This window comes from Anas acuta, chromosome 4 (assembly GCF_963932015.1).
Source record: "Anas acuta chromosome 4, bAnaAcu1.1, whole genome shotgun sequence".
Classification (NCBI taxonomy): domain Eukaryota; kingdom Metazoa; phylum Chordata; class Aves; order Anseriformes; family Anatidae; genus Anas; species Anas acuta.
In genome coordinates, this window is record NC_088982.1 from 64,152,001 (window position 1) to 64,171,800 (window position 19,800).

Sequence of the window (19,800 nt, forward strand, 5' to 3'; positions counted from 1 at the left end):
TCTTCTGCCCCTCCATTCGTAAGAGGAACATAGCCAGTTCCTCAGCTTACAGGTGGCAAAGCTTAATTATCTGCATTGCAGAGAAGTCTTGCCTGATTTATTTATGTATGTATTTAGTTTTCTGTGCAATAGAAATTTCCCCCTGGCAGTTCCAGAGACTTGTGAAATCCTCTTTTTTTTTTTCTTTTTTTTTTTTTTTCACACTTCCAGTGCTTGCTTATATCTTGCTCCACCTCTTTCCATTTCTTCTGTGGACAGTTAATTAATGGGGATGTTTGGAATAAACTGTTTTTCTTACCTCCTTCTACACACCCCTGTGATCTGCATCAGCACGTTACTGGCTCTGTGGTATTTCTTACCAGGACCCTTGGGATTTTCCTGGATGCTCAAAGCATGAGTAACAGATCCTGGTTAGTATTTGGGCCGCTTGCTCATTACAGTTAGGATACGGATTCCATAGTAATATCGTTCTTAAACATTTACTGAGGCTAAACTGAAGACCTGCACTTCCTTTTGCAAATCCACATCCACATTTTCCTCCTCAGGTCTACATTGTGAGGGCATGGGATAAATATAAAAGGTGAGATCTGGAAAAGCTGAAAGGCCTATGAATCAGTGAACACCTTCCCTCCTTCAGCCCTGCAGGAACAGATGGACTGGAGAGTACAAGGCATCAGTAATTTATGAATGGCTGGGACAGCGCTTCACTTAAATAAAACAACACATAGCATGAAAGGCTTGGTTTGAGCCTTGTTCCCAGGCCTCTGCTACTGAAGTCATCTGTGGAGTGTATAAAGGAATCACTTCTGAGTCTCTGCTGCTAGAGTCTAATGAATAATATATTTAAGTGTTTTAAGTGTCATTGATGCAAATAGATGGTGAATAGGGCTAAATAAATTAGTCCTTTATATATTGTCTCCAAATTAATTTCAATATGTTGTAAGCATATAGCATGTAACACTGTTTTGAACACTACCACACATTGTAGCTTGACAATTTCAGGAAACAGTTTGAGTTTGGAATACTTTGACCAAAGTTAGTCTGGTATATGCTTAATGCTTCTGATTTGTTTTGACCTAGATACATCAAAATGCATACTTCTATGCTTTATCCAGGCATAGCAATAGCTTTCTTGTTGCAATATAACCTTTTCGTTGCAATGTAAGTGCTGCAGTTGAATAGGTTTCTAGGTGCTTTCCTGGTGTGTGGTTTTCAACACTCCTAGTATCTTGTTTCATATTCTTACTCTGCTTAGGTTTTTAATTATAATGTCACTAGTATCACTAAGATGCAATGTACAAGCCGAGGGCTGGTGCTAACTAGAGTTGGAATAGGCTGCAGGTTTGAGACCAGGACCAAGAAAGTGTCTGGCTTGTGCCACGTTGTCTGGAGGGTTTTGCTGGTCTTGGCTGTGTGCAGAGGAAGCAGCCCATATCCCTCTGCAATGGTTTCTGAAGTAATTGCTGCATTTCAGCTGGAGTTTCAGCTGTTCATTTGCAGGTTGGTTGCAGCTGTTTTGTTGGTTTTTGTTTGTTTGTTTGTTTGTTTGTTTATTTGTTTTTACCATCTGATTAATTTGTCGGTTTGCAACACTGATCCTACCACCATGTTGCTTGGTCCTCTGCTGCAGTTTGTTACGTGCTGTGTTGGTACTAGTTGAATGATTCCTAATGTGAGGAGTAGCAAGTGGAAGAGTTTAGCAAATATTGAGTCTCAGCTTCGACACATCCACATGAAATTAAATGTTAGTACATGCTGTAACACAGCATATATTAGTGCCTAGTGTAGTTCCTCCCCATTTCCAGGTCTTAAATGTCACAAACAACTCTTTGGCCTTGTGCAAAACATTGAAAGGCTTCATCCTTTGGTAAGAGAAAAAGGCCACTGCTGCAGTTTATATTTTTCTTTATAACCACCCACTCTGTTGGAAAGCGTGAGATCATCTGAATTCCTTGAGTTTGTGAACTGGCAAAGCAGCCAGTGCTAAGGGCTGGATTTCCTCTATGCTTTGCAAAAGTTCAAACAAACCCAAGTTAAATACCTGATCCTCAGGTGTCCGCTCTGTCTGGGGAAATGTTGCCTGTATGTCCTTCACTCCAAATCATTATGCTGGTAGTTTCTACTGTTAATTTTTGCCTAATGGACAAGGTTTTCACCCTCACAGTGGTTCATATTAATGGTGGAGGGAAGAAGGGAGAATGGCAGGAAAACTTTATGCAGTTCTATGACTTATTTAATGTAAAACTAATATTCTGGGAAACAGTGAACTACGGAACTACATAAAATATAGCAGATACCTTGGTCACTAGTTTTTGGTTGTTTGTTTGTTTGCTTGTCTGTTTGTTTTTATGCAGGGTCTGCTCCTTTTATCACTGGAAAAAAAAAAAAAAAAAAAGAAATCTATTAGGTTGTTATTTGGGTAGGGTTGACTTTTACTTACTTTTAGCCAGATCCAGACTGAGACCCAAAAGCCATAGGCCTAATCAGCACTATACTAACTGCTCCATTAATCCTCTTCTGCTGCTATTTTTCTCTCATCTATCCAGGAGACCGTAGTTACCTCAGAGCAGATAATTGATTTTTCTAGGAAATAACTGCAGCAGCTTATCGGTGATATCTCCCACATACCCCTGTACTGCAGGTCCCTATTACAGGCTGGCATATTAGAGCTACTTTCTGATTATTCCAAAGGAGTAACTGTATGAACTGAAACCTAGTGCAAAAAGCCACGGCCAGTGTAACTATCAAACATACCTAACAGGTGTATCCTTACACCTTTCAACCTCAGATGCTGCAGCAAGACAAGCAAATTTGCATGTTCCCATCTGGCAGGGAGTTCTGCACAAATAATCTCACACATGAAGCAGCTGATTTAAAAAAAAAAATAAATAAATAGTTAAAGTAATTTGGGGCTGGAAGAGTTATTGAACTTAAAGTTCTAAGTTCAGGATCTCATTTTATTCAGTCTGATTTATAACTTTGGTATACGACAAGAAGTGCAAAGCTTCACCAGCCTTCCTTCCATCATGCTTTGTTACTGATGGAGAGTGCAGGAAAGTGTAAAATGCTGTTTCCTCACAGGAAATAAAACCATCTGCACATTAGAAATATTGATGGCTTTCAACAAGAGTAATCATTCTTCCTTTTGTCTATTATTTTGGAAATTGGTATCATTTCAATCTTTAAATATATGCCAGTGCCCATGTCAGAATGCAGTGACTGAGTTACCAGATGGATTCAGAATATAAGAGGAATTTAGGGAAGGTAAGATGAAGTGCCTAAGAAAGTAAAACTTGTATATGGACAACCTAAAACACAAACTGTAATGATGCTAGGAACTAGTGTCATTAGAACTAGAACACTGCAGGTAGGCTCTTTGTTGTAGCTGGTTGCATTAATGACTTTAAAATAAAGCTGTGGCCAATGGAAAGGATAAAAATCCTGACTAGGCATAACTGAAATAATCAAAAGCACCTGAAAACAACAAAGAACATATTTAAGCTCACAGAAAATATTCCCATGCTGTCAACTGCAGAACATGTAAAGTAATGCAACCTCTGAGAACATGGCCAGTCTACATTTAAAATAATCTCTTAAAAATAATAATTATTTTTCAAGCATCCTGATGTCAAAATAAAATAAAATAAAATAAAATAAAATAAAATAAAATAAAATAAAATAAAATAAAATAAAATAAAATAAAATAAAATAAAATAAAATAAAATAAAATAAAATACCAAAAGCGAGTAAATGAATTCATAAGACAAAACATCAGGCACTGGATCAAAAGCCAGAGTTATGCCAATATTTATGCTTCGGGACAGTATTACTAAACAACAATTCTGCACAAAAGCTAAAGTAAATAAATATATAAATAAATAAAATGAAACTTCAGGTCAGCTGCTGATCTGAGAGCAGTGCTATGGACCCAGTGGAGGAGTTTGGCTGAAGATCTGAATTAGTTACATTTTTCTTTTCAGATTAACAGTGTTCATACTGCCTTTGAGGATTTTTCAAATACATCTCTCAGGGCTCTGCAGTAAAATCCTTTTGAGGAATAAAAAATATGATGACAAGTATGTGATAAGTCAGAATATTTTCAGACTACTCTGAATGAAAAAGATGCAAACAAATGAAAAAAAAATTAAATTAAGATTTTTTAGGATCACCTTTATTCTGTATCTCCTTAATTGGCCTCAGATATAAACTCCTTCTCATAATTTGTTCTATGTTTTACATCTTGTTGGTTTGCAACATAGGGACAGTAAGTCAATATTCTCTCTTTGAAAATCTCTCTGAGAGTTAGGATTGTCTAGTATGAGATGTACAGTCAGAGTCAATCTGCTGTCTAGGATTTCTATTCTCTACTTTGTATAGAAACAACAACCAGAATAATTTCCCCGGAGTCTTGTGAAGGCTTATCATTGAAATGCCCAGGGGGATTTAGATAGAATCCTGTAAAGCTGTCAAGGATGTAAGACCCTGGTTAATCTTCATTTTTAGTTTCATTGCAGAGACTAATTGAATTGCTATTTAAAGAAAAAAAAAAAAAAAAAGAAAAAGAAACGGAAAGAGGAATAGTTTGTATTCTTAATGTTTATGCAGCAATATTTACTGTAAATGACTTCTTATAAAAATATGACATTTGAATTGAAAAGTTAATACTGACTGCATGTTTAAGGGTTTGGTCCAATTTGTGTACAAGAAGATACAGAATCTCTTGTCCTACTTTTACTTGTCCTACCATATCATTACCGAGAGCAAATTCTTTTCCAAGTAAGACCCTATTGTGTTTTTTTTTTTTTATAAGGTTTTATTGGGCTAGTTTGACAATATCTCCTGAAATATGAAGCAGAGGGAAATAGAACTAAGAATAACATTAAAATATGTTTTCAAAAATTGCTTTTGTCTTCTTGATTCTTTCTGGCAACCAACCTGGAATAATTTAATGAAGTGTGGAGCTTCATCCTTTCTGACAATATAGTTAAATCAGTTTGCTGTAAGTTGGTCACACAGAAATACCAAATAACAGAACATATAGAGCTTTTTTTTTTTTTTTTTTTTGCATTTTTTCATCTTGGGAATGCTTTAGGATTTTGAAGGACTTCAGCACAGGAAACTAAATGATTAAGAAGAGCTTATTCATTATTGTCATTTTTATAGAAGAAATACCTTTCTGCATAGAACAGAATCATCTGCAAGATTCCAAATGCAGTGAGGATGCTGTGGTCTTTAAAGAGTTTTGAGTTTGAAAAACAAAAGTCATGTGGACTTAGAAAAATTAACATGAAACAAGGTATGGCTACAAGCAATATTAATTCCTTTCTTTGAGAAAAAATATCAACAGTTTTGTGTGTGTGTGTTAAAAAATATGATAGTCTAGGGTTGCCAATATTTTGCTGCCCTTTTGAAGAAAGTGATGTGTCAGAGAGACAGAACTCATGAGCTAATGCCACTAGCAGCACTAGCTGTACTGTGTCTTTTATGTCTTGCCAAAGAGAATGAATGTTTTCAATAAAGTTATTTCTCATTCTAGTAGGAAAGTATCAATAACAAAGCCTAACAATGCAAGTTGCTGATGTGAGAGAAGTCTTGAGTTTGTCAGATAAAAATGAAACTGTGCCCAGAGGAGGCAGGAAAGCACAGGCTATGAAAGGATAACTGTTTACTTGCCAGGAATATAGTGCTGTTCTAGGTATGATAATAGAGTTATATGATGACTTTGGGGGGAAAAAAAAATAATCCTCAAGCTCAGCATGCAGAATTTATTAGGAGTTAAAATAGGGGACCTGAAGTTTGTTGCCTGTAATTTTATCTATCAGGGGACCTTGTTCCCAGAGACATTTATGTATTCCTGAGGGCCTTAATTATCTTTCCCACTTTAAAGTCTTTGTCTAAAAGAAAATTTTCATCAGTAAGCCCTACAATGTGCTTATTTTAAAGAAGTTTATTGTAAAAAAAAAAATAAATTAATGGATGTGATCCCCCTGGATCCTGTATAATCTTTTGGAAATCCTAGCTACACCTTTGTGCAGTTGCTGTGGCAGAAATTTGGAAAGTTAGCTCAATATGTCACATGTAATAGGAGATGATAATCATCATTTGGTTAATTTCATTTTGCTTTACAGCATGTAATGAAATGCTGTTTTCAAGTCATTCCAGTAGCCCTGTGATTGATATATAATTACAGGTCTGATCTCATTGTACTTTAGTCAATTGACTGCCTCTCAAAGTAACTGAATTAAGCTGAATAAAGAATAAAAAGCACTTCATATTTCCAAAAAGGCTTTGAAAAGTTTTATGGAAGGAGTAAGATTTCTTAGAGGGGTTTAGTAAAACTACTGTGGACATATTCATCTGAGTCCAAGCTGTTCTGCCAACCTCATCAGTGGAAGCTGCAAAAGGTAAATCTAACTTTCATAGATCAAAAGCAGTGATGGGTCTTGTGACAATTTTCTCTGGATTGCAGTCTGTGATTAATCTCTCTGCTTTGATATTAGAGAGATAGCAAGGAGTTTGATCCCGTATAATCAATGATCATTTCACAGCTACTGGGCTGAGCGGAGCTTACTTGAGTTGCTGAGCCAAATGGGAGTTCATGCTGTCATTTATTTAGTGTTTGCTGAAGGGAACATAATAATCAATGACCTCATCATATTTTGGATAGTTCATTTGCTCATAAAAGTTGTTCTGTTAGTTTCTGGATTTAAAATTCTTACTTTGTTTTGACCATTGTACTAACTACATAAATAAGGTTTAAGTAATTTAATTGGTATGCAGGTAAGGGCTATGTAAGAACAGCTAAGTTTTAGTTCTAGATTTGTAACACAGAAATATGTATTTTTTCAGAGTTGATGTTCAAGTCTGGTTAAATATAAAGAAAGGGGCAACTTAAGAGATTGCACGCAGAGCTGGGACTAAGTCTTGATACAACTAAATCATCTCTTGAAGGGCAACATGGCTGAGAAGTTTTTCTGTACCTCTTGGTATTCCCAGCATCTTCAGCAAAACCAGAATTGGTGGCTCTTGGGCAAGCTCAGCCCCAGAGGGGCAGAAAGTATCACCCAAACTCACAAATCAAGTCAGCTTCAGAGAATTCATCTCCTCATTCCAAGTCCAACTTATGAGGCAGTGCCTCCTTTTTTGCCACTCCTAACGCTTGAGCTTGGGTGAAGCCAAAATCAGAGAGGTATCTGGTAAAATCAAGTTTGTCCATATCTTTAGAAATGACAAAGTCAACTGCATTGTCATGAATCATCAGTAATTAATCGCGTGCTTCTAGAAGATAAGTAGTTTCCTCTTTGATCTGTGATACTCTCTGACGCTACAGTTTAACAGAATCAATCATTTATTTATGTCTCCTTAGTAGCTTTGCTTTTTAAATTAATTGCCCTGTGGAATTCTGTATGTGTTAATGCTGAGTAGAGCCTCTCATTTTATGAAATATGAGGGCATTGATCTGAAGAAAATAAGTGACATGAAGCACGAAACAGTACTTAACAAATTCTCTTGATTGCACCTGGAAATCTTGCTGTGTGTTTCCTTTTAATCTGTGTGTTGGTTTGTAACCCTCAGCTCCCACTGAGAATCAGAAATATACGTAGCTGTCCTGAATTATGTAGTGTGTATTTGGACCCCCAAGTTTGCTGACAGGTTTGTAAAGTCACAGTAACCAGATAATTCCTTGGTGAACACACAACTGATAATACTGAGAAGCTGATTCAAGTGTTGGCATCTATTTATGCTTGCAGCTTTCCCTCTGGATGAAGCTCTTTGTGTGGTTGCAATATATGTTATGTTTGTGCTCAGAGATTTTACTTACATTTCTTGAAATCGTAGTTTCTCCGTGAAGAGGATTTTTCATGCAGTTAATAATTGAAGAAAGGCAAAAGGTTCTTGGGTAGATGTGCATTTACTACCAAATGATACAGTTCAGGGGAGAAATCATTCAAAATCAATCAGACTGTTATTCTGGATCAGTTTAAAAGAAAACAAACAAAATCCTGTTTTCTTTCCCTTACTCATCTCTTGAATCTGTCTGGTTGAAAGGTTTCCATCTGTAGATTACTTTTGAATAGCCGATGCAGTGATGAGAGAATGAGTTAGTTTGCACTTAACTCATGGTCTCCTTTCTGCTTTCTTTCCAATATCACACTGCCCCTTTCCAAAGTAGGAATACTTCAGAGTTGCACTGCTCATTTGTTCCATCTTTGCCAGCACCCCGTACATACTTTCAAAACAGGAATTAAAATGTTTTCTAGTAAAAGGATTAAAGGCAATTAGGGGTCATCTGATTTAGTTTAAGATCCTTTTTGTTATCTTTAGATAGCCCTGTTCTAAAAAGACTCACAGTCTCAGTTTTATTTCTCAATAATAAAAGCCATAAAGTAGACTTGCTGAGGTCACCTGGAGAAAAATGTGTAATGTGTTTCTGCAGGGTATCCAGTTCCAAATGGAATAAATACATTTCTAGTTTGTAATACAGACTACTTGCTCTTCTGGCAAGCTCATTTTTTCTTCCAGAATTGCATTACCTGACTCCTGTGCTGCAGGTTTAGTTCCTTTTTCCCTGTTGCTCTGGCTGCATCTTAAAATTTAGTATAAGAGGAAATTTAAATAATAAGTCTGTTTTCTTAAAATTCAGAGTCCTGACTTGACTCTTCACCAGGACAGTTTCCTTCATAACCATGAACTCCACTAGGGAATGGTCACTGCAGCACAGACTGCCTCCTATCTTGCTCTTTCTAATTAGTTTTTCTGTGTTCATAAGCCGCAGGTCCAGTAATGCTGCAGATGCCCACCTTACGTGTGGAAAATGTTTAGTGTGGCTCCTGTCTTCAAGAGTGACCCCTGAGATTCAGTTAGAACCTGAAGTCACCTCAATGTCTTGGATTTGTGAAGACAAGTGGGGTTTTATCTTCTCAGTCCCTAAAAGAGGTTAAGTAACTGCTCAACTACCAGTAAAACTAAGAGGTACCTGAATTCTAACTTTCAGGGCTGAGGTTCCTGTAGGTATTGAAATACGTGCTTTACACATGGACAGATGCATATTGTTCTTTGCAGGGGCTGAAATAGATAAATGCTGTAAATAGGTACAACATTTATTCTGAGACAAAAAATTCAGCAGACTGATACACACTGCGCATAGAGTGAAGTATTTTAAATCAATACCTTCAGTGTGATTTTATCCTCTAGTTTTGTTGGTCAACTTTTAAACTTTCAAATTCTGGAAAGCGGTTTACAAATGTTAAAATTCAGTCTTCTAAATCTCAGAGCTTTCTGGAAATGTAATCTTTAAACCTGGGACCTCTATCTCTCTATCTCCTGTTTTGTAGAGAAGTGGTTATGAGGGGATATGGTAGTAAACACTGCTCAGAAGGTATATATATAGAACACTGATCTGATAAGAATGGTTCTGGGGAAAAAAAAGGATTGCTGATGTAGGATTGCTAGGATTTGGGTGGGAGAACAGGAGACCTGACATTTCTTTATGTCCTGGTTTTGGCTGGCATAGAGTTAATTTCATTCATTTTGGGTGTCATGGTGTCACATTTTGGATTTCGAAGGAAAACAATGTTGGTAACACACTGGTGTTTTAGTTGTCAAGCAGTGCTTACACTAAATCAAGGAGTTTTCAGCTCCTCACACTGCCCTGCTAGCAAGGAGACAGGTGGCAATTGCTCACCACTGGGGAGGAGTGAGCAAATGGCTGTGTGGTACTTAGCTGCCTGCTGGGTTAAACCACAACACTTTATTTCCTCTTGCTTTTTCCTTAGAAAATCCCTGGTTGATCATGCTTTCATTCACCTCTGTGTGGACTCTTAAATCTATTAGAAGATTTTGATTTGGCATGCCATGAGAAATTTGCTATTTGAGTATGTGCTGTCAAGTAGCCTGTGTAATGCTGGTGGGAGAGAATTAATTTCTGACTACTACTTTAGATGTAGTGCATTTTTTTAATAAAAGTAGTATACTGTGGAAAGCAGAGAGATTTTTACTTTGAATAAGACCTATAACAATGTATTAAATATTTAACATGACATTTTGTACATGTTTGGTTTTTTATTTACTTATTATTGTTGGTTCTTTTTTTTTTCTTTTTTTCTTTTTTTTTTTTCATATTCCCATTTCAATCAGTTCCTTCAAAGGTCATGTTTAATGTCACGCCAAAACTCTTTCAGAGACATTTATTTTTGTGCTGGTGCTGGTAATGTTAAGCAAATATCCAGCATTCTGGTCACTGTCTTCAGTTTATTCTCTGTTTAAACATTACATTCAAGTGTATTAAGATATTTCAATCTTATTTGACTGCTTTATGTTTTAATGAGACATTTCAGTTCTTTTATCACTGAAAAAACATCATACTGATATGAAGGGGCTTCTGTCATAGGTATGAAGTGTGCATATTGTAGCAATAGTCTCAGAAATTTAGGATGGATTTCCACAAAATTGTTGGTAAATAATTTCAAAGTTTGAGCATGGATTAGTGAGTAAATCTATGAGACCTCTCTCAAAATTCCAGACTTGAATGACCTCTTTGCCTAGCTATTCCTCCCACAGAAACTAGAGCTAACTTTGTTTCCAAATCTTTTGGCTTTGGCTTTTGATTGCTCTTTGGAGTATCCAGTTGAACAAATGGGGCAAACTGGAAGCTTTGATACTTCCAGAGCTATGATATCACTGAGACTTCGTGGGATGAGTCCTGGAGGTCACGTCTAAGCATGTGGAGAAAAAGATGGTGATCGGGAGGACTCAGCATGGATTTACTGAGGGGAAATCATGCTTAGCCAACTGGATAGCCTTATATGATGGGACAACTGTCTGGGTTGATGAGAGTAACTATATGGATTTGAACATGTGGTAGTTTTACCCAGCTGGGCAGCCAATCTCCACTGCACCACTCTCACTGCTGCCTGCCTGCAGCACCTCCTGCTCTCCTGCTGCACTCACCTGGGGGCTGCAGTGCTGGTACTGCTCACTCTCCCAGCTGTTGTTACACAGCATTTTTTTTCCCCTTTCTGCATATTTATTCAAACTTTGATTGTCAAGGTTTGTGTGGTGGTTAACGAAATGGCGGAAGAATTTCAGCACTCAGAAATCCACAGTGGAAATCCATATGGAAAACGGTTTAAGGAGTATATGTGCACAGTAGAGTGCTACAGCTGAGATGCGCAGAAAAGAGATCATAGAGTTGCTCATCTGGGGCCTTCTAAAACCTTATCTCTCTATTCATCATTGTTCTGAAAGACAAATAGAATGTTAGGGATTTGGGGGGAAAGTAAAGGAAAACATCGAAAACATTATTGTGCCACTTCAATTTGTTGTGCCTACCTCATGACTGCAGCAGGCTATTTTCTTTACTTTATCTAAGAAAGGATTCTGTAGAGCTACGAATGGTAAAAGGATGAGTAAACATGGTCAAAGATATGGATCAGGCCTTATATGAAAACTGATTAAATAACTTGATGTCATCTGGTTGGAAAAATGAAAGCTGAAAAAAGGTATTACAAGAGATATGTAGGAACACGGTGTTGGAAAGGCAAATAGGGATCTTTCTTTGCTGATCTGTTAAACGCAGCAGATTTTGAGTGAACATCATGAATCTCATTCTTATGCAATGCGAAAATAAACTGAGGAGTTTTATGCTGTGGGTAGCCTAAGGGTTTTATTTTTTAATACATTTTATCCCAAATTGAATGAAAATGTGATTTTACATAATAGTGGGAAAAATAATCGTGAAAAGTGTTAAAAATGATTTTGAAACTACCTATGGTGCAGCCTCTGGGAATGTCTACTATACGTTTATTTGGATATTGGGAGGGCATGCACAGTTGAAGCATCATTCTATACTTCCTGTGTTCCTTATATTGCTGTCCCCAGCAATGTGTTGTCTGCTGGCAGTGACAGTATCCTGAGCAAATCAGAGTTTTGCTGTGCCCCAGTATAGTCCTCCTTTTACTCTAAAACTTTAATTAAATTATTAGGAACTACAAAAATTGTGTGCTTTGACTCTTAGGTCATTGCTGCTGTAGGAGCATCAATTTTACTGCTCACAATGCTCTGAAAGTAAAACCACTTCTGCATCATGCTGCTTTGTCTCAAAACTGCCACGTCCATCTCCTATTGCAATTGAAAAACCTCCATTCCTGGGCAGATCCAGCTGTCCTGGCATGCCTCGTTATTCCATGAGATCTATTTGAAGCATGCAGGAATAGTTGCAATGAGGACGCTAGTAAACACCTGGGTTTTCAAAAAAACTTTGACAAGTTTCTATGCCAAAGCTCATTAAAGGAACAGTGCTGTCATGGGAAGGAAACAAAGGTTTGTTTGTAGACTGAAGGTTGGTTTAAGAGATAGGAAGAAAAGTTCATTGATGACCTGGTGGTTTGGGGGTCACTAGTTATTGTGATTTTTGAAAATGATTTTAAGAAATTGTTCGCCCTGGATTCAGATCAGTATTGCTGCTTCCAGTCCCTCTGGGATTCTTAGGGAAGATGAGGATAAACACAGCACAATGTTATTGCCTTTACTTATGTCACAAAGTAGGGCTTTTCTAATTTTCTCTGCCCAGCCAGAAGGACAAGAGAGTGCACACACTTCTATTTCATGCTAATCCTAGAGAGGCTAATTTTGATCTAATCCATTGATTTAAGTAGGCTCTGCTCATTTACACATGCTGACAGAGAGTTCCTTTCCATCATCTTTTATTTTTCATAGGGAACAGCAATCCCAGCACATGTGATGTCTCTGTTTGTGCTGTGTAAAAGATTTTTAACGCACTAGTCCCAGTCTGCAGTATAACATAAAACCTGGGGTTTAAATTCATGCTTTCTTGTCTTTTAAACACTAGGTGGTAGTGAGGAATTCTCAAAATGGTAAGAATGTCATTATTTCTTAGGATTTTCCCATTTGCTAAGAAATTCTAATATATCTACTTTCCCGCTACACTTTTCTAAAAAACATTCAAAATATTCTGCAGGTTATCAGTTCAAGCTCCAACTAATTTGTTTGCAAGCGCATAGAAAGCATTAGAAATCATTTTGTTAGAGAGATTACTTACCATTACTTATCACCTTCCTTTGCTAACATTGCCTGACATTTTTGATTTTGAAACCTAGCTTTCACTCACTTAAACCTGGCAAAAATTTAACTTTGTGGTCTGAAATTTCCCTGGCTGGGTATCTGCCCAAAGCATGAATGATTTGATTGCTGGGAATGCATGAGGCAAAATACAGGCATAAGAAGCATGAAAGCAAGTTTACAGGCTTGTCACTGAGAATCTGTAGCTTTGGAAAAAGGGTTTGCAAAAATATGTTTCCATTGAATTATTCCCATGATGTTTATTCATGTACTTATCATGGTATATCATCATGAATGCAATAAAAATCATGTAATTATAGATGCTTGAGGGGCCTGAAGTAAAACTGTCTAGACTACTTTATTTTGTCATTTTCCGATTGTGAAGGTACCTCGGCCACAGAACATTACAAAAAAATCAGGACTTCAAAAAAAAAATGTAGTGCAAAGGTAAAGAAAACAGTCTGTCCTGGGTATTTGGTTCAAAATGTGGAGTATAAAGCCCAAAAGTAAAATAGTGAAAATCTGTAGGCAGCTAAATTGCCATGTTCAAGTCCCAGAGTCACTTTATCATTTAATCTCTTTGAATTTTCACCTTCTGAAATTGTGTTTTTGTTTGTTTGTTTGTTTGTTTTCCTTTTCTTTCAGAAGAATTGCATATTTAGGAATAGATTTTGTTGTTTCCATGCAGTGTAGCATGTTTGCATAGTTTAGGAATTACAGCATAGGTGTGTTGCCCCAGGAAAGCATCTAGAGCAAGAACAAATTAGATTCTTAAACGGAATGTACTCAGTAAATCAATCTCCATGAAGCACACACTTATCAATGCCCCTATAGACAAATTAGAATACTTTTTTTTTGTTTTTTTTTTTAGCCTGGGTAGTCTCTAGGGGTCCAGAGAAAGTTCATGGCAGTCCAGGCAAGTACATTTTCAGTTGGAAGGTAATAAATATTTGGGATTGTCTGCATAGCAGGATTTCTTAGGGAAAAATACTAGGGTTATCCCAAAAGCATGTTGATGTTATACCGAGAGAAGGAAATTTTTCAAGAGGTTGCCCAGTTTACACCAAAAAGACCTTCTTACATTTCTCATGCCTTTTATCATGCTCAACAGAATCACTGTTCAGTTGAATCTTGCCTGACAGTTAAGATACATAAAATGCCCATTTTGTTCAAATGAATGGCAGTAACCTTTATTCCGAACGAATAGCTAGTCCACCAGGGGAAATGAAGCATTGTCTCTGCAGTTCCTCTGTGTTAACTCTTCATCCATTATGGCTGCGTAACAGTCATATTTTTTTCCTTTTCTTTTTGCCAAATTTAGTTCCAGTCTCTGTAAGTGATCACTGTATGGTTCATTAAGTATTTGTACATACAAGCTGATGTTTTGGAAGTTCTTTTTACGATCTGGAAGTGATGGTATCTGGCCAAATTTCTTGTACTGCTTTGCTCAGAGTATGTTTCCTTTATCCTTACGTTAATGTCTTCCAAATCTGAATCAGGATACTGATCCGATTGTGAGATTCCTCAACAGCATTTTCTTGACTGTAAAACAGCTTGAGATATATATAATCTTTGTCCTGAAGACGTACAACACAATGCAAAACTGACAGCCTTTGCTTCTGTACCAGCAAAGGACAGCGGAGTATAATTCTTAGGCTGTCTGGCCTAATAACTCCATGAAAGAACTCAGTTCCCAGGTTGCAAAGGCCATGCTTCTGGAGGAGAAGAGAGGTATTCCTACTCTGGAAGTAACAATTAGTAATGGAGCCCTTGTTTCACTGAGGTTAATAAGTTCTATATGCCACTAAAGGCAAATTTGCATCCTTGTTTGCTGGGCTCTGAAGCGCCTGGTTTGAAAACAGTGCCATAACCCTTGATTTGGACTGCTACGACTTGAAGGAAGTTCTCCAATAACTTCTTGTATTGGCAGGTTCCCTCAGTACTTTGCTTGTTCTCCTGAATAAATTCAGAGTTAATCATTTTTGAATGTAGCATCTTCCTCCCACTTTCTCACCCCTGGGCTGCTTGGTGTGTGCAGGCAGAGGAAGGACCACCTTTCCAGCACTGCAGCTCTTTGGACATTGTTTAATAAGCTGAGACAACGTGTTCCATCTCAAACTGACTCTGGTTTCGTGGTGGCAGGGGGAAAGAGCCCTAGTGACCTGGCAGCAAGATTCGCGTGTAGCTGGGGACGCAGAGGCTCGGAGCCGTGGAGAACTGAGCTGTAGTTATAGCAACAGATTGCTCCTCCATGGGTTGAGACTTTCCACATGATGTATCTGAGTTACTGGCTGCTGTGCTTGCTGTTGCCATCTGTTGTGCTCCCCGTGTAGCTGGTACTGTATCTGTAAGCAAGCATCCATTGCTGTGGCAAAGGAGGTTACATGCAGTCAGGTATTGCTGATGATGGAACGCCTATAGGGATTTTGGCACCTGGTGGAGCAACCTCAAGGTTATGATAGTTTCTCCCTTGGAAGAATGTAATCAGATGCAATACCCTCTGCCAAAGAGTGTCCTGAGCTCTGGGAAATGAATTGGGCGGTCATTTTTAGCAATCAGGATGGCTGTTATCTGGCAGTATGGTTTGGATTCTGGGACCTACGTGTGTTAGACACTAATTCCTATTGGAAACTTGACTGTAGATGACATGAATTTTTCACCTCCTTTAAACCAGAAAGCCCTTGTACAGCAAAGATCAGGTCAAATGAAAAGCAGCAATTAATTATTTTTGTGGATTGAGGGCCAAATGAATTATTTGGCTCTTCTGGCCTTTCTTTGCCATAGGTACTCTGTTTGAGTTTGTTTGTTTTAATACAATAATCTAAACCTTTTTTTTTTTTTTTTTTTTTTTCCTGCCTTACCTTTGTCCCCTTTATTTGTATTACTCCAAAAACAGAATAAACCAAGTATCTATTGTCAATGATGTGGCAGGAGGCAGTTGTGTAAAACAGAGATCCTGGAAGTTACGCTTTTGAATATGCACGTCTAAGAAATGCTAGTAAACCATTTCACTTTTGTATGTCTCATCAGCACTGTAAATATAGAACACTTCTTTTCAACCTAACCTGCCATCTGGAGCTGAATTTGAGTAACAACTTACCATAAGGAGTAAGTAATAAATAAATTTGGATCAGCTCTGTTGTTAAGAAATACAACTTTTCAAGTTCCTGCTGTAAAATTTAGAGATTTTGTTTTCTCTCTTCTGAATTAGAGACCTGCCAAATTATCATGAAACAATTTGGACAGTCTGAAAGCAGAGCTGTTTTCTGGATAGTATAGTGAAATTTCTAATAATTGAGGGGCTTTTCTGTCTACAGAAACTTTTGCTTGTTTATTTTAATAACACGAGACTCATGAGATAAGAGTACAAGCTGTTATTAGAGCTCTGCACATACCAAAATGGCCTATAGTTTTATGAAGATAAGCATATGAGAACTTCCATAATGATCACAACAAAAATATGTTGCTCTTAACAAGGCATTTCTCAAATGCAAAATATTTCATGAGTGCTAACCACTTGGCTGCCCTTCTAAATCAGCAGTCAGTGTCTGAGAAGTCTATGGCTGATGCCTTCTTGGCAAAATCAGCCTGGTTCTAGCAGTCATCTCAGCCACATGCGTAGGTGCAAACCAGAATTAATTGCATAAGTCAGTAAGTTACATTGTTGTTTTTTATCTCCTCTGCATCAGTATGTCTTAAGGTACTGGAGGCTGATAGGAATACAGATAGATCTAACAGAACTTCTGCTGAGAACTTGGATGAATTATGAAGGGCTAGATGCACCCATGGATGGGGAAGGGGAAAGGGTGTTCAAGGCAAAAAAGTGTTCAAGGCCAGGCTAGATGGGGCTTTGAGCAACCTGGTCTAGTGGGAGGTGCCCCTGCCCATGGCAAGGAGGTCAGAACTAGATGTTCTTTAAGGTCTCACCCAATCCAAACCATTCCGTGAATCTATGTAACAGAAAACTATTCTGTTAAGATAGCGATCAACTGCACTGCATTAAGGTAGGAATATCTGGGGGATGACGTTATTTTTCTTAAGCTTATTTGAAGTGTAAGGCGAGCTAGGGACTACTAAGTTTATTTGGATCCACTGGGAACACTGTTGAGCAGCAGAATCTGCCCAGCAGGTTCCTGCAGCTTACTGAGAGCTGCATTTTCAAGGCAGGAATTGAAGCGAGGGTAACTACACAGGATGACCTTTCAGAAATGAATCTTACTAATCTGTAGGAACTGATTAACAGTGAGGACAGGAAGAAATTTGGTGACAAGAAAGAATACTTTTTCAGCTTTCTCAGGAAGGATGAGGAGGAGACAGCTACATAAAAACAATGTCCACCTCCTAGTTTTAATTTGAGCTGCTGTCTTTCTCGAGGCAATCCATCTGCTTGCTCTCTATTCTCTTCTAGAAAGTTTTCCAGAACCTGTCTTATTAACCTGCTGTCAGAAAATAATTGTTATTCCTTCCTCACATCCAGAACATTTAACATTGATGTAGGATGCAGCAGTGAAGATGAGAAAGAATGCAGTTTCCTCTCTGATACTAGCCCTACAGTTTTTAGTATAACGTAGAGCATATAGCATGCATAATACTTGTATGAAAACATACAGTTATTCTGTCACCTGTCAGAACCCTGGTGTTTAGTTAAATGGTTAAATGAGAGCTGTGTCTTAATATTTTTAGTTCTCGGCTTGGAACATGGCTACCTGAGTGCCAATATTTGGTTTTGGTATGTGGAATTTGCACCTGTAGTGATGGTAGATGCACAAAATGTACATGGATAACTCTTGATGTCTACTTGAAAAATGTGCTTGCAACTCAGTATTTCTACAAGGAAATGACACCCTAGTTGTTAAAGAAGTCTCATAATTATCAGCATGTGACACTTGGTAGATGTGCAGCTGGCAAAACCATGAGTGAAATTCAAAGCCAGTTAGCCGTGGAGAAGTCAGTGACAGAACTAACTCTGTGCCTCCATAAATCTAGGGGCCTTACGAATTTCTTCACTCAATTCCCACCACCATTTAAGGAGTTCTGTGGTTGTGTTGCTGTTTTTCTGTTTTTCATCTAAATGCAGAGGGAAGATGGACAGGAGAGGTGAGATGTGGTCAGTACTATATTCTCTGTATTCTAGTAAATTGGGGTTTGGGTTGGGAAGTTGGACAGCAGTGTTATCAGTTGTGTGGGCCTGCTCTCATAAAATCTGTAGCTCAAGTTGACAAGGCAAGAGTTTACAAAACTAGTCTTCGGCTGAAAAAGGCACAAAGCAAATATTTTAGTTTAAATAGAACTGAATGTTTGCTGTATCCCAAATTATATTTTTCCAACTTGCTTTCTCAGTGAAGTTTTGTTAACAAAATATTCCCAGAGTCATCTTTACCAAGCTATTTTTTAGAATATCTATGTAACAAAAATAATCAATTACTTATGTGTATATAGGTTTAACTGCACTGTAATATAACCAAAGATATATTATGGAATTCTTAGAAGTCTGTTTAATATATAGAAGAAGAAGAATATGAGTACTTTTTGTTTTGATCCTTCTGGTCTATGTTTTAGATGAAAAAGGGGTATCATTAATGGTACAGTGACTGCTATTCTGAAGACATATACAGAGGAGGGAAAGGGCACAAAACATTGAGGAAACAGGAATTTGGGGAATGATAAAGTGACATGACAAAAAGGGAGAGAAGCAGCCAACTAAAAGATTGCTAAAAATTCCCAGTTTGAGAAGATGAACATGTTCCTGGTGATACCCTGGAGAAATAAGAGAAAAATGATGAGTGTCTGCATGGATGGCAAAATATGTACCTTCCCCTGCAGGTGTGGAAAGGGTGGACAGATTTCTGGCAGAACACAGGTAGAAATATAACTTTAAACAGAAATAGATGGATGAGAAGGAAGTGCCTGGACCGTTTCCAGCTGTGTAGTATTTCTTGGCTTATGTGTTGTGTTCCTCAGGAGAGTCACAGACAGCAAACAGGAGAAGGTAGTGTGATGATCCAAGTGTTTAAAGATGACTCAGAGCAAAAATATCAAATTGGTGAAACAACTAGGAAATAGGTGGGAAGGGGAAAAGGAAGGGAAAAAAAGACCATATTTGGTAGTTGTGATGGAGTTCTATACATGTGTCATATGTGAAGAACAGGCCTTGATGATAACATGAAGGATGTCCCTGTCCGTGGCAGGGTTTTGGACTAGATGAACTTTAAAGGTCCCTTCCAATTCAAATTGTTCTATGGTTCTATGATTCTATGATTTTGCTGTAAGCAGGTTTCTAGCTCCTCTTCCATAAGTAGTTCATAGACTAGTGCTTTGAAGGTCATTCTCCTTGAAGTGTTGTATTCGGAAATAATTACACTCAGGTATGTAAGTGAAAGTTATTCTGGCTCCTCTGAATGATTAGAGCAAATCATTCAGCTTCCCAAAACCTGCATGTATTGTGTTCTTGTGCCTATTATTTATTTATTGTCACACCCAACACAATGAAAGCATAAACTTGGGATTTTATCACTACCATGCTAATAATTAAACCCTTTTTCCTGAACTTGATACAGCTTTTGACCAAAGTCAGAAAATTACACATGCACACACCCCTCAATATCCACTTTGTATTAAATATCACTTATTTTAGTATAGAGTGTGTCATCTGCAGAAGAGAGTGATACTGTATAGCTGTTTTGATTAAAAGATAGAATAATGCAACAGGCTTCTTCTAAC

The 19,800-nt window shown here is 37.7% G+C and overlaps 1 long non-coding RNA gene across 1 annotated transcript; it reads right to left on the bottom strand.

The window, feature by feature from the left end:
- Window positions 1–1,661: 1,661 nt before the first annotated feature.
- LOC137855279 (uncharacterized) lies at window positions 1,662–3,361 on the bottom strand. Its single transcript, XR_011095666.1, has 4 exons — window positions 3,229–3,361; window positions 2,774–2,867; window positions 2,298–2,372; window positions 1,662–1,862 (listed from the first exon to the last, which is right to left on the bottom strand). It is a non-coding gene; the product is annotated as an uncharacterized lncRNA (long non-coding RNA).
- Between the last annotated feature and the right edge of the window lie 16,439 nt (window positions 3,362–19,800).